Genomic DNA, 12,530 nt, shown 5'->3' with positions numbered 1-12,530 from the left:
GCAAAAACCAAGCCATGAGGTCGAAGGAATTGTCTGTAGGGCGCCGAGACAGGATTGTGTTAAGGCACAAATCTGGGGAAGGGTACCAAAACATTTCTGCAGCATTGAAGGTCCCCAAGAACACAGTGGCCTCCATCATTATTAAAAGGAAGAAGTTTGGAACCACCAACACTCTTCCTAGAGCTGGCCACCCGGCCAAACAGATCAAATGGGGGAGAAGGGCCTTGGTTAGGGAGGTGACCAAGAACCCGATGGTCACTCTGACAGAGCTCTAGAGTTCCTCTGTGGAGATGGGAGAACCTTCCAGAAGGGCAACCATCTCTGCAGCATTCTACCAATCAGGCCTTTATGGTAGAATGGCCAGACGGAAGCCACTCCTCAGTAAAAACACATCACAGCCCACATGGAGTTTGCCAAAAGGCGCCTAAAGGACTCTCAGACCATGAGAAACTAGATTCTCTGGTCTGATGAAACCAAGATTGAACTGAATGCCAAGCATGAATGCCAAGCATGAATGCCAAGTCATGTCTGGAGGAAGCCTGAAAGCATCCCTACGGTGAAGCATGGTGGTGGCAGCATCATGCTGTGAGGATGTTTTGGGAGACTTGTCAGGATCGAGGGAAAGATGAACGGAGCAAAGTACAAAGAGATCTTTGTTGAAAACATGCTCCAGAGCACTCCGGACCTCAGACTGGGGCGAAGGTTCACCTTCCAACAGGACATCAACAATAAGTATACAGCCAAAACAATGCAGGAGTGGCTTTGGGACAAGTCTCTGAATGTCCTTGAGTGGCCCAGCCAGAGCCCGGACTTGAACCTGATCGAACATCTCTGGAGAGACCTGAAAATAGCTGTGCAGCAACGCTCCCCATCCAACCTGACAGAGCTTGAGAGGATCTGCAGAGAAAACTAGGAGAAACTCCCCAAATACAGGTGTGCCAAGCTTGTAGCGTCATACGCAAGAAGACTCTAGGCTGTAATCGCCGCCAAAGGTGCTTCACCAAAGTACTGAATAAAGGGTCTGAATACTTATGTAAATGTGATGTTTTTTATGTTTAATAAATTAGCAAAAATAAAGGAATTAATAACGGTTTTTGTTTTGTCATTATGGGGCATTGTGTGTAAATTGATGAGGGGAAAAAACAATTTAATCAATTTTAGAATAAGGCTGTAATGTAACAAAATGAGGAAAAAGTCAATGCACTGTATATGTGCAGACTGTCTCTCTTTCAGTCCTGTAGACTATTAGATATCATCCTGTACAAAAATAGTCAGTCTCAATTCTAACAGATTCTTCACTACAAGGGCAGTTTGGGTTACACATGCGAACAATGAGATCGCCTCCAGTAGCTGTGCAACCACACTCCCCATCCAACCTCACATAACTTAAGAGGATCTGCAAAGAAGAAAGGGAGAAACTCCTCAAATACAGGTGTGCCAAGCTTGTAGAATCATACCCAAGAAGACTCAAGGCTGTAATCGCTGCCAAAGGCCCTTCAACAAAGTACTGAGTAAAGGGTCTGAATAATTATGTTAATGTGGTATTTCCGTTTCTATTATTTTATAAAATGAACGGTTTTTGCTTTGTTATTATGGAGTTGAGATTGATGAGATTGATGAGGGGAAAAAATATATTCAATCAATTTTAGAATAAGGCTACAGCAAAAATAACAAAATATGGAAAAAGTCATAGCGTCTGAATACTTTCCCGAATGCACTGCATGCAGTCATTTCTCTCAAACGTTGCCTTGCAATCTTATAGTGCAGAGTTTACTTGCTGATTTTCTAGTTGCTGATCAACCATGTGGTAAAACAAACATTATTACAACATAAAATAATGAATCCCAAAAATAATATAAGCACATAACAGGTAGTGATGGGGGAGGGGATTTGATACAGTTCTCCATTAAAGATATATCGTATTGTATTGGCAATATCGCAATATTATTTTTGTGCTGGTTGGCGCAAGTCATTTTCCTTCATAGCTTGTTCTCCATCTTCATTTTAAATAGAGAGCCAATCACGTTTTTTCAGCACTTTTATTTCTATGACTGAACAAAACCTGTCTTCTCATGGCTGTTTTCTCATGGCTCTCTCTTGTCCCTCTGCAGCAGATATATATATGGTGAGCAATATGTTTGGAATCGCAATAAAATCTCAATATCAAATCGCAATACATATAGAATCGTGAGAATTGCAATACATATCTTATTGGCACCTAAGTTTTGTGATATCGTATCGTGAGGTCCCTGGCAATTCCCAGAACTAATAATAGGCCTACTCATTAGTCCTAGTCTAGTTAAGGCGGAATCAGCTTTTTTAGTTCAGTGAAGGACTAACTGTCAAACAAAGATAAGTTTGCATTCAAACCTATTTTATCTTTAGGGGACAGCAACGCTGCTAGACATCTGGTTAATAAAATAACATCTTATCCAGTTCTATAAATGTTAGCAGCAGTTAAACATCTCTTTCAACAGTGCAGTACTATGTCAGAAATGTGCTATTTTAGTTTACAAGTTCAGCTCACTGGAGAAGAAAATACTTGGGAAATGTAAATTCTGTCATGTGTAGGCTAAGTTCTCGTCCAAGCCTCAGCATTGAGTGGTTACTTACTCAACATTGACAATAAACTCTGCTCCGCGTGTCGCTATAGTGGGAACCCTGACACCCCGCCTTGTGCCGCGGCCACAAAAGCCAGTCAATTTTCAGCCAAAGAAAAAGCAGGAAGTGAACACTTTCCCTGCCAACTACCGAGCATTCTAAACGACATCCGTGTCAACTTGCCCTCTCTTCCAAGATTTTACAATCACTTTCTTTCACTGTTTCTCCTACCTTCCCTCCGCAATGTCATTAACCTGTTCTCTGCCATTCTCAAACTCACGGTACCACACTCACTCCATCATTCTTCCTCCATTTCTTCACATCTCCATAGTCGTTGCAGCACTTTAACAAGCAGTAGAATGAGGGAGAACGAGGTAAACTCTGTTTACTGTGCCCCGCTGGTGAGGCGTAGGCGTCATGTCACCTTGTCTCCCTGACATTAATGGACCATTAGCATTCATTAGAGCGACAACGTCAACAAACAAGACCGTTCTAATTGACAACTCTGCATAATTGCCGATTCTTGGGGACTTTTTTAAATCGTCTGGAACGGGCCAAATAAACAACAGCCGGGATTGAGTTCCGAGCCGCTCAATGGGATGCTAAACTGTTTGTTAATAGGGCTGAGGGGGCAATGGGTGCAGGAGGGTGAAGCCAGGGCTATTCTCAGAGCCCCCGGCACAACGGTCTGAGAACCCTTCCATTGGCTGAGTCATGTTCAGTGGGGAGAAAACGTTTTAAAATAGACTGAAACGGGGAGGTACTAACTGAACGTATCTAATAGGTTCATTTTTGTTTTCTGTTGCAAAACATTTGAAAAGTTTGCTATGATGTGCACTACTGAACAGGACCCTGGTATCAAAGCACGTCCTGTGAAATCAGATTAATCTGGCCAGGTGTTGTTACGGAAAATACACATAAGATTTAAAAAAAGAGTACAAAAAATATTGCACCACCTCTCTTAATTAAAACGTACCATACAATACAGCACACGCGTTGACTCTTTGACTAAGCATATGAGGCATTTATGTGTTTTATTCTTCATATATCATATATATCATTAATTTATACAGTAAGTCCAAAAATGTATGTAGCAATTATGGATTCTGGCTTTAAACAGATTTTTATTCTCAGCAGTAGAAAACTTGGGTTGTTACACTATTCAGTCCCATTCCCTGAGATCGAGTTGTCATTAAGGAGCGGTCCTCTGTTAGTGCCAAGTTCTTGAAAGGCTGCTATGACCTTCTTCCTGTGAGGATTGGAATTTACGAGTCAGGAACGCCAGTCCTTGAGAACTGGAATGTGGAAAAAATAGATTCAGCTAGACGCTAGGTGCAAGAGCACAGATTAGAGCTTGTATGTTTACTACTTAACTTGAGGCCTCTGGGAAAATCTCAATTGCATTTCCTTGATTCCCCATGTCCTCTCTCCTCACCTCCTTCTCAAAACACATTTGATAGGAAGGTCAGAGGGCCTTCCCCTTTGACCTTCTCATCCAAAGGATTTTGGGAAGGAGGCGAGGAAAGAGAATGAGATGAATAAAGGCAATGCAATTGAGATTCTCACTCTGACTCCAGTTGAGCTAACCCTGATTCACTGATGTCACCTCCTCGCCTCATATATGAACTCAAACACAGCCATAGGCCTACAAATACCATACCATCACATAACCCCAATAAGTCAAGTTCAACACATGCAAAAACCAACAAACTCTGACATGCACATTTGAACAATCACTAACAATATCATAACATGATTAATAAGGAACAGTGAATATTCTACTAATTACACAAACTACTCAATCCCATGTATATGCAATAGCAATGCGTATAGCCTGCAAAACAAGTATTGAAATGCTGTAAAGTTAAAGCTGCAATATGAAACTTTTTGGGAGAACAGACCAAATTCACATAGAAATGTGAGTTATAGATCTGTCAGTCTCACTGAAAGCAAGCATAAGAAGCAGTAGATATGTTCTATGTGCAGCATTTCTATGCTTCCCGTTTTTAAGTTTCGTTTTTGCATCTTTTACACCAGCATCAAACAGCTGAAAATACAATATTTTTGGTTATTAAAAAGATATTTCACAGCTGTTTAGATGATACAATGATTCTCTACACTTTACATTGCTTGCTTTATCACAAACTGAAATTGGGCAAACTATTAGAATTTTATGGAGGAGCGATTTCTGCATATTGAGCCTTTAATACAATGTTACAGGTTTAAGAGAAACTTAAAGGGGCAATTTGCAGTTCAAACACCAACAAATAAAACTATGGAGTAGCCTTCCACAAAGCACAAGCAAATTATTAAGCAAATATGACATCTATGCCGTAGAAAATTCTGGCAAATACTGATCTACTAATTGAAGTAAACAAGATGCCACTGAGTAGCGTAAATCGATGTGAACAGCAGGATTTGTTAAATGTCACCTGAAAACATTGTGGGGAATCCGATATGGTAAATAGGGTTCACCCTCTCTGCCCAGAGTGGGTGAAAACGCACTTTGGTGATGAAATTTCACTTCCTTATGTTATAAACTACATTTTAGCAAGACAAATATGATTATTCGTTCTGAATTGTTCAGTGAGGTCTTTCTCTTACATGTGATTAAGAAAATATCCCAAAGTTGGATTTCATAACCTTATTCATCAGGTAGTAAGCACCGAGCTCTGCTGACAGACTGGTGCCGCTTTCTCACAGCGACTTTTGAGGATTTTACATGTTGTGGTGGTTGTCTGAAAAGTTGTTTCCACGGGTCGTAAAAAACTAAATTTAGATGACAGGAGCGGAATTAAATGTAAAAGGCTTTGAAAATAAAAGGTGCTTTGTTGACATTTCACAAAGACATGCTTGTTTTTGTGAGAAATCTAAAAAAAAAATAACAGGAATTTCGCATTAATATAAAAAGCATATATTAAAATACTACATGTCACGTCTCAAAATCGATATGCTGTTGCTGATGACTGGGATGAGCAGATTTCAGGAGCAGGTTACCCTCTTTTTGACTGATGACTACTGACATAAGGGCACATACATGATATGCCTATCTGGCTTATATGATTATGATGTTCATAATGCTTCTTGACAGTGTCATGAAGTGTATTTTCTTAGTCCAAGTAAAGTAGTAAAGTTACACGGGATGGCCATCAGCAACCAGTATTGGTTTGTGTGTAGTGGACTACATATCATTTTGCAGTAGCTTGGTGGGCGTTAAACTAAATTAAAATCTTTGTTAATTACTTTTTTTTTGCCATGTAGAAGTGTAGCTAACTACTGGAAGTACACACTACTTTTTTTCTCAAATAGAATAGGCAAGAAGTAATAGGCAAGAATTTCCTTTCTTTTTCAGCATCAGACCTGCCTAATTATTTCATAAAACATGTTTTTTTGGTTTTATAAGCTAAATTACACATTCTGCTAAGATCTGACTCCAGAGTGATCTGTTCTTTTAATTTGTAGTCTATGACATTTCACATTTAGATACGATAATTTGGTAACACTTTACATGATACCCAGCGCTAAAACACGTTATGACACGGTCATAGCCAGGTCATAACAGCTGTCATAACACTATCCTGACCCATATATTTACACCTGCAGTGACATATATTGCGTTATTTTAGGACACCTACATAAGTCTCAAAACCCACATTTATTCAAATGTGTTTATTCCCTGCCAAGAAGTTTCCTTTCGTTGGAAAGTTTGCTTCTTAAGTCCTTTGTTGTTGTTGTTGAATTCTGTTAATGGTCATGTTTTTTTCCATCATATTTTAAATAACTTGCAGAAAATACACTTTATGACACTGTCATGAAGCATTATGGCCATCCCGTGTAACTTTACTACTTTACTTGGACTAAGAAAATACACTTCATGACACTGTCAAGAAGCATTATGAACATCATAATCATATAAGCCAGATAGGCATATCATGTATGTGCCCTTATGTCAGTAGTCATCAGTCAAAAAGAGGGTAACCTGCTCCTGAAATCTGCTCATCCCAGTCATCAGCAACAAAGTATTTTGTTAGGTGCATGTCTGACATCAATTTTTGGGCAATGATCTTTTAATATGGTTAGTTTCAGAAAATGTTATATAACATAAACATACTCTAAACAAGTAACCATAAAATAGCTATTGGGTAGGTTTTGATTATCTTATGTAAGTGTCATAACCAGCCATGAAATGATGCAATATACTGTATGTCACAACAGGTCTAAATACAGTGCACTTGGAAAGTATTCAGACCCCTTGACTTTTCCCACATTTTTTACATTACAGCCTTATTCTAAAATACATTATAGTTTTTTCCCATCATCAATCTATGCACAATACACCATAATGACAAAGCAAAAACAGGTTAAGAGAAATGTTTGCAAAAAAAAACCCACTGAAAAATCAAATTTACATAAGTATTCAGACCCTTTACTCAGTAATTTTTTGAAGCACCTTTGGCAGCGATTACAGCCTCGAGTCCTTGACACACCTGTACTTGGGGAGATACTCCCATACATCTCTGCATTCTCTCAAGCTCTGTCAAGGTTGGATGGGGAGCGTCGCTGCACAGCTATTTTCAGGTCTCTCCAGAGATGCTCAATCAAGTCCGGGCTCTGGCTGGGCCACTAATGGACATTCAGAGACTTGTCCCAAAGCCACTCCTGCGTTGTCTTGGCTGTGTGCTTAGGGACGTTGTCCTGTTGGAAGGTGAACCTTTGCCCCAGTTGAGGTCCTGACCACTCTGCAGCAGGTTTTCATCAAGGATCTCTCTGTACTTTGCTACGTTCATCTTTCCCCTCAATCCTGACTAGTCTCCCAGTCCCTGCCGCTGAAAAACATACACACAGCATGATTATGCCATCACCATGCTTCACCGTAGGGATGGTGCCAGGTTCCCTCTAGACGTGAGGCTTGGCATGCATGGCTGAGAGTCCTTTAGGTGCCTTTTGGCAAACTCAAATCGGGCTGTCATGTGCCTTTTACTGAGGAGTGGACTCAGTCTTGCCACTCTACCATAAAGGTCGGTTTGGTCGAGTGCTGCAGAGATGATTGTCCTTCTGGAAGGTTCTCCCATCTCCATAGAGGAACTCTGGAGCTTTTCCAGAGTGACCTTTGGGTTCTTGGTCACCTCCCTGACCAAAGCCTTTCTCCCCAGATTGTTCAGTTTGGCTGGGGCGGCCAGCTCTAGGAAGAGTCTTGGTGGTTCCAAACTTCTTCCATTTAAGCATGATAGAGGCCATTTCTTTCTTGGGATCATTTTTTTGTTAACCTTTCCCAGATCTGTGCCTCGACACAATCCGTCTCTGAGCTCTACGGACCATTCCTTCGACCTCCTGGCTCGGGTTTTTGCTGACATGCACGGTCAACAGTGGGACCTTATATAGACAGGTATGTGCCTTTCCAAATCATGTCCAATCAATTGAATTTACCACAGGTGGACTCCAATCAGGTTGTAGAAACATCTCAAGGATGATCAACAGAAACAGGATGCACCTGAGCTCAATTTCGAGTCTCATAGTAAAGGGTCAAAATGCTTATGTTAATAAGGTGTTTCAGTTTTTGATACATTTGCAAAAAAAATATATACAAACCTGTTTTCGCTTTGTCTTTATGGGGTATTATGGGGTGTGTAGATTGAGACATTTTAGTTTAACCCGTTTTAGAATAGGGCTGCAAACGTAACAAAATGTGGAAAAAGTCCACGGGTCTGAATACTTTCCAGAATGCACTTTATATGTGTCATGACAGTGTTATGACACTCCAAATTAGAGAAGAAAGAGTTCAACAGCATCCAGCCTAGCTGACGCAATGCTATTTTCCATATTTTTTACCACTTTTTTCTGTGGCTTTATTTTACTCATTCGTCAAAAACATGCGTTTATGATTGGACACCCTCTAATTAGCAACCAATACCAACTCAGCATTGAAAAATTGACTTGAGAAATTAACTCCATTAACTACATGAAATGACATACAGGATTTCACGAGCTACAGGTTTAAAAAAAAAAAAACACAAAAAAACGAATTCACACAAAAGTAAAGCGTAATAGTGTCAATTTGTAACATGCATAATCAGCGATAACCCAATGATCTTATTTCAACTAGTTACACACTGGGGAGCTCAAGTGATGTATGTAATAGTTGTTGTGTTCGTGGAATCTTACAGGACTAACGTTACATGTTTATCCGATTTGAGTATTGGACCACGGAGATTACTGTATTGCTTCAAAATATCGCCCGTGTAAGTAATGTAGCTCCTCATGAAATACATTATGACATTAAGATGTTATCTGACATTAGGATGCTACACACCCACCACTTTCCAAAGATATGTAACTAGGCGATACTTGATTTGAAAATAAAGTCAAAACCATAGCTACCAAGAAATAGACCGCGATAACAACTTCACCTCGGTATAGAGTTGCAAATTATATCAAATCAAGCAAACATGGTTTACATTGTCCAATCTCACAACTGCTGTATCAGATTGTCGTGTTTGTGTAAAAGAAAGCTACCTGAACAAACGCCCTCCTGAATGTTGTGATTTCTATCCAGGCTCCGTATGCAGCAGCCCGACTCTATCGAACATGTAGAATTTAGGACCCGTTGGAGAAAACGCCAGTGAGAGAGTCATTCACAGATTCCGCCATACTGGATTTTGACTAGCCAATAAATCACGTGTCGTGCGCTATACCTCAGTGGTCGCGCTCTCTTGCATTTCCTTAGGAGGCGGTCGGCTTGTTTGACACTGGAGTAACTTCATGTTGCCACAGAATGCTGTTCAGGGTTGAGTAGCTTGCTTTCGGAGTGTAATCTGTAACAGTTACTAGTTACCTGTCCAACATTGTAATTAGTAACGTCATTTTTTGGGATTACCCAAATTACTTCCAATTACTATCCCCTCAAAATGCATGGATACGTGGTCCCTACTCGGGTCGCCGGCCCGTGAGCGAGTTTAATGTGAGCGGTTCGAGAGATGCAATATGAGGGTGATCACCAATAGCCAATGAGAGCTCGCAAGAGAAGCAAGCGAGATGACGAAGTTGTTTCGCATCACCCAGAATGTGTAGACTGGAGAAGGAGCGATGACTAGGGACAACTACTACGAGTATGCACTACTAGTATGCGTTTGTGCTTGCTAAAGTGTCAAGTTGTTACAGCTCTGACGTTCACAAGCAAGCAATGTTATTCAATTCAAAATGTTGGCTAGATACAGTATTTCAACTCTGTATATGGCAATTGTGAATGTCTGACTGAAAACGTTTATGAGGCTGCTTTGAGCCACAGCTCGTAGCTAAATTACATTTAATCACATCATTGTTTTCGCGAGACAGCGTTCAGGGTTGGGCAGGTTACGTTCTAAATGTAATCCGTTAGTTACTAGTTACCTCTCCAAAATTGTAATCAGTAATGTAACTTTGGATTACCCAAAATCAGTAACGTTATCTGATTACTTTCCCCTGAAGAGGAGTTAGAAGAAGACACAAATGTATGTTACCAATTGAATGACGTCTATTTTAGGATAAAAAAAAAATTAATTTAAGTTTACATAGCTGGCCATATATGGATGTTACACTTTACTTTATGGGTTGATTATGTAGGCTTCGTCTAACCCATTGCTTTCTACTACATATAATAATATGATTTGATTATATATTTACATTAAAAACAAAGTCTATCAGAATTCCAGTCATTCCAATCAATGTTTAAACCCCTTCTTCAAGAATAGGACATGGAAATATGGAAGTATAGATTAGCCAAATTGTTTTACCTGAGCATAACCCCAAAACTAAGGACTGATTAGTCAGCCCTAGTGTTGTTTATGATTTTGTTGTCATGGAGGACTGGTTAGGCTCGTTGATTTGAGTTGAAAAAAATGCTGCTCTCATGGCATGCTTTGAGCACTATTGAAAAGTGCTATTTACATGTCAAAAATGAATGCCATATTCTGCATTTGCTTTAGGCCTATTGTTTACCTTTTTGTTGGTGACACTTTGATGTCTTGATAATATGCATCTGTTTATAGGGCAAATCCACAAATGAAACAATAACTAAACAGTTGCCCCACCTCTGTTTTGGTAAAAAGCTGAGGGATGGGTCTGGGGAAATGTAACCACTCTCGTATTACTAGACAGAGCTATGGATGCAAAGACTGACCATCCGTGATATAAAAATTATTGTTTTAACAATGTTATGAGGCTATACAGTGTTTGTTTACATTTACAATGTTCTCATGGATTGTGACAGTTGAACTTAGCTCATAAGGGATTTATAAGTTACATTTTTCAAGAATCACTAGATATACATTACCGTTCAAAAGATCGGGGTCATTTTAGAAATGTCCTTGTTTTTGAAAGAAAAGCCTTTTTTTGTCCATTAAAATAACATCAAATTGATCCGAAATACAGTGTAGACATTGTTAATGATGTAAATGACTATTGTAGCTGGAAACGGCAGATTTTTTATGGAATATCTACATAGGTGTACAGAGGCCCATTATCAGCAACCATCACTCCTGTGTTCCAATGGCACGCTGTGTTAGCTAATCCTAGTTTATCATTTTAAAAGGCTAATTGATCATTAGAAAACCCTTCACAGCTGAAAAATGATGTCCTGATTAAAGAAGCAATAAAACTGACCTTCTTTAGACTAGTTGAGTATCTGGAGTATCAGTAGTTGTGGGTTCGATTCCAGGCTCAAAATGGCCAGAAACAAAGAACTTTCTTCTGAAACTCATCAGTCTATTCTTGTTCTAAGAAATGAAGGCTATTCCATGCGACAAATTGCCAAGAAACTGAAGATCTCGTACAATGCTGTGTACCCTTCACAGAACAGTGCAAACTGGCTCTAACCAGAAAACAAGGACATTTCTAAGTAACCTCAAACTTTTGAATGGTAGTGTATATATTTAACCTTAATTTGACTACGCAAGTCAGTTAAGAACAAATGCTTAATTACAATGGCGGCCTACCCCAGCCAAACCCTAATCCGAACGACACTGGGACAATTGTGCACCGCCCTATGGGACTCCCAATCACGGCCGGTTGTGATATAGCCTGGAATCGAACAAGGGTCTGTAGTGACGCCTCTAGCACTGAGATGCAGTGCCTTAGATCGCTGCCCCACTCAGGAGACCAAAATATATCTACAGTATCAGTCAAAGGTTTGGACACATCTATTAATTCTAGGGTTTTCCTTTACTTTTGCTATTTTCTACATTGTGTAATAATAGTGAAGACATCAAAACTATGAAATAACACATATGGAATCATGTAGTAACCAAAAACGTGTTAAACAAATCTACATTTATTTTAGATTTTAGATTCTTCAAAGTAGCCACCCTTTACATTGATGTCAGCTTGGCACACACTTGGCATTCTCTCAAACAGCTTCAAGAGGAATGCTTTTCCAACGGTCTTGAAGGAGTTTCCACATATGCTGAGCACTTGTTGGCTGCTTTTCCTTCAATCTGCGGTCCAACTCATCCCAAACCATCTCAATTGGGTTGAGGTCAGGTGATTGTGGAGGCCAGGTCATCTGATGCAGCACTCCATCACTCTCCTTCTTGGACAAATAGTCCTTACACAGCCTGGAGGTGTGTTTTGGATCATTGTCCTGTTAAAAAACGAATTGTAGTCCCACTAAACACAAACCAGATGGGATGGCATATTGCTGCAGAATGCTGTGGTAGACATGCCGGTTAAGTGTGCCTTAAATTCTAAGTAAATCACAGACAGTGTAACCAGCAAAGCATCCCCACACTATCACACCTCCTCCTCCATGCTTCATGGTGGGAACCATACATGGGGAGATCATCCGTTCACCTACTCTGTGTCTCACAAAGACACGGTGGTTGGAACTAAAAATATCAAATTTGGACTAATCAGACTAAAGAACAGATTTCCACTGGTGTAGTGTACATTGCTCGTGT

General features: G+C 39.9%; 1 protein-coding gene across 4 annotated transcripts in view; it reads right to left on the bottom strand.

The window, feature by feature from the left end:
- Window positions 1-9,539, bottom strand: part of hdac4 (histone deacetylase 4) — a 246,272-nt gene extending 236,733 nt beyond the window's left edge. For 2 of the 4 annotated variants that reach the window (XM_064975777.1, XM_064975780.1), the window contains exon 1: window positions 9,115-9,539. The gene's annotated coding sequence lies outside the window, so the exon portion shown is untranslated. Of the gene's footprint in view, window positions 1-2,895; window positions 2,978-9,114 lie in introns of those variants that run through there. The other 2 variants (XM_064975779.1, XM_064975778.1) reach the window with 2 other exon arrangements.
- Between the last annotated feature and the right edge of the window lie 2,991 nt (window positions 9,540-12,530).

This window comes from Oncorhynchus masou, chromosome 10 (genome assembly GCF_036934945.1).
Source record: "Oncorhynchus masou masou isolate Uvic2021 chromosome 10, UVic_Omas_1.1, whole genome shotgun sequence".
Classification (NCBI taxonomy): Eukaryota; Metazoa; Chordata; class Actinopteri; order Salmoniformes; family Salmonidae; genus Oncorhynchus; species Oncorhynchus masou.
The sequence above is the reverse complement of the archived record's forward strand: the minus strand, read 5'-3'. Positions and strand labels throughout refer to the sequence as shown.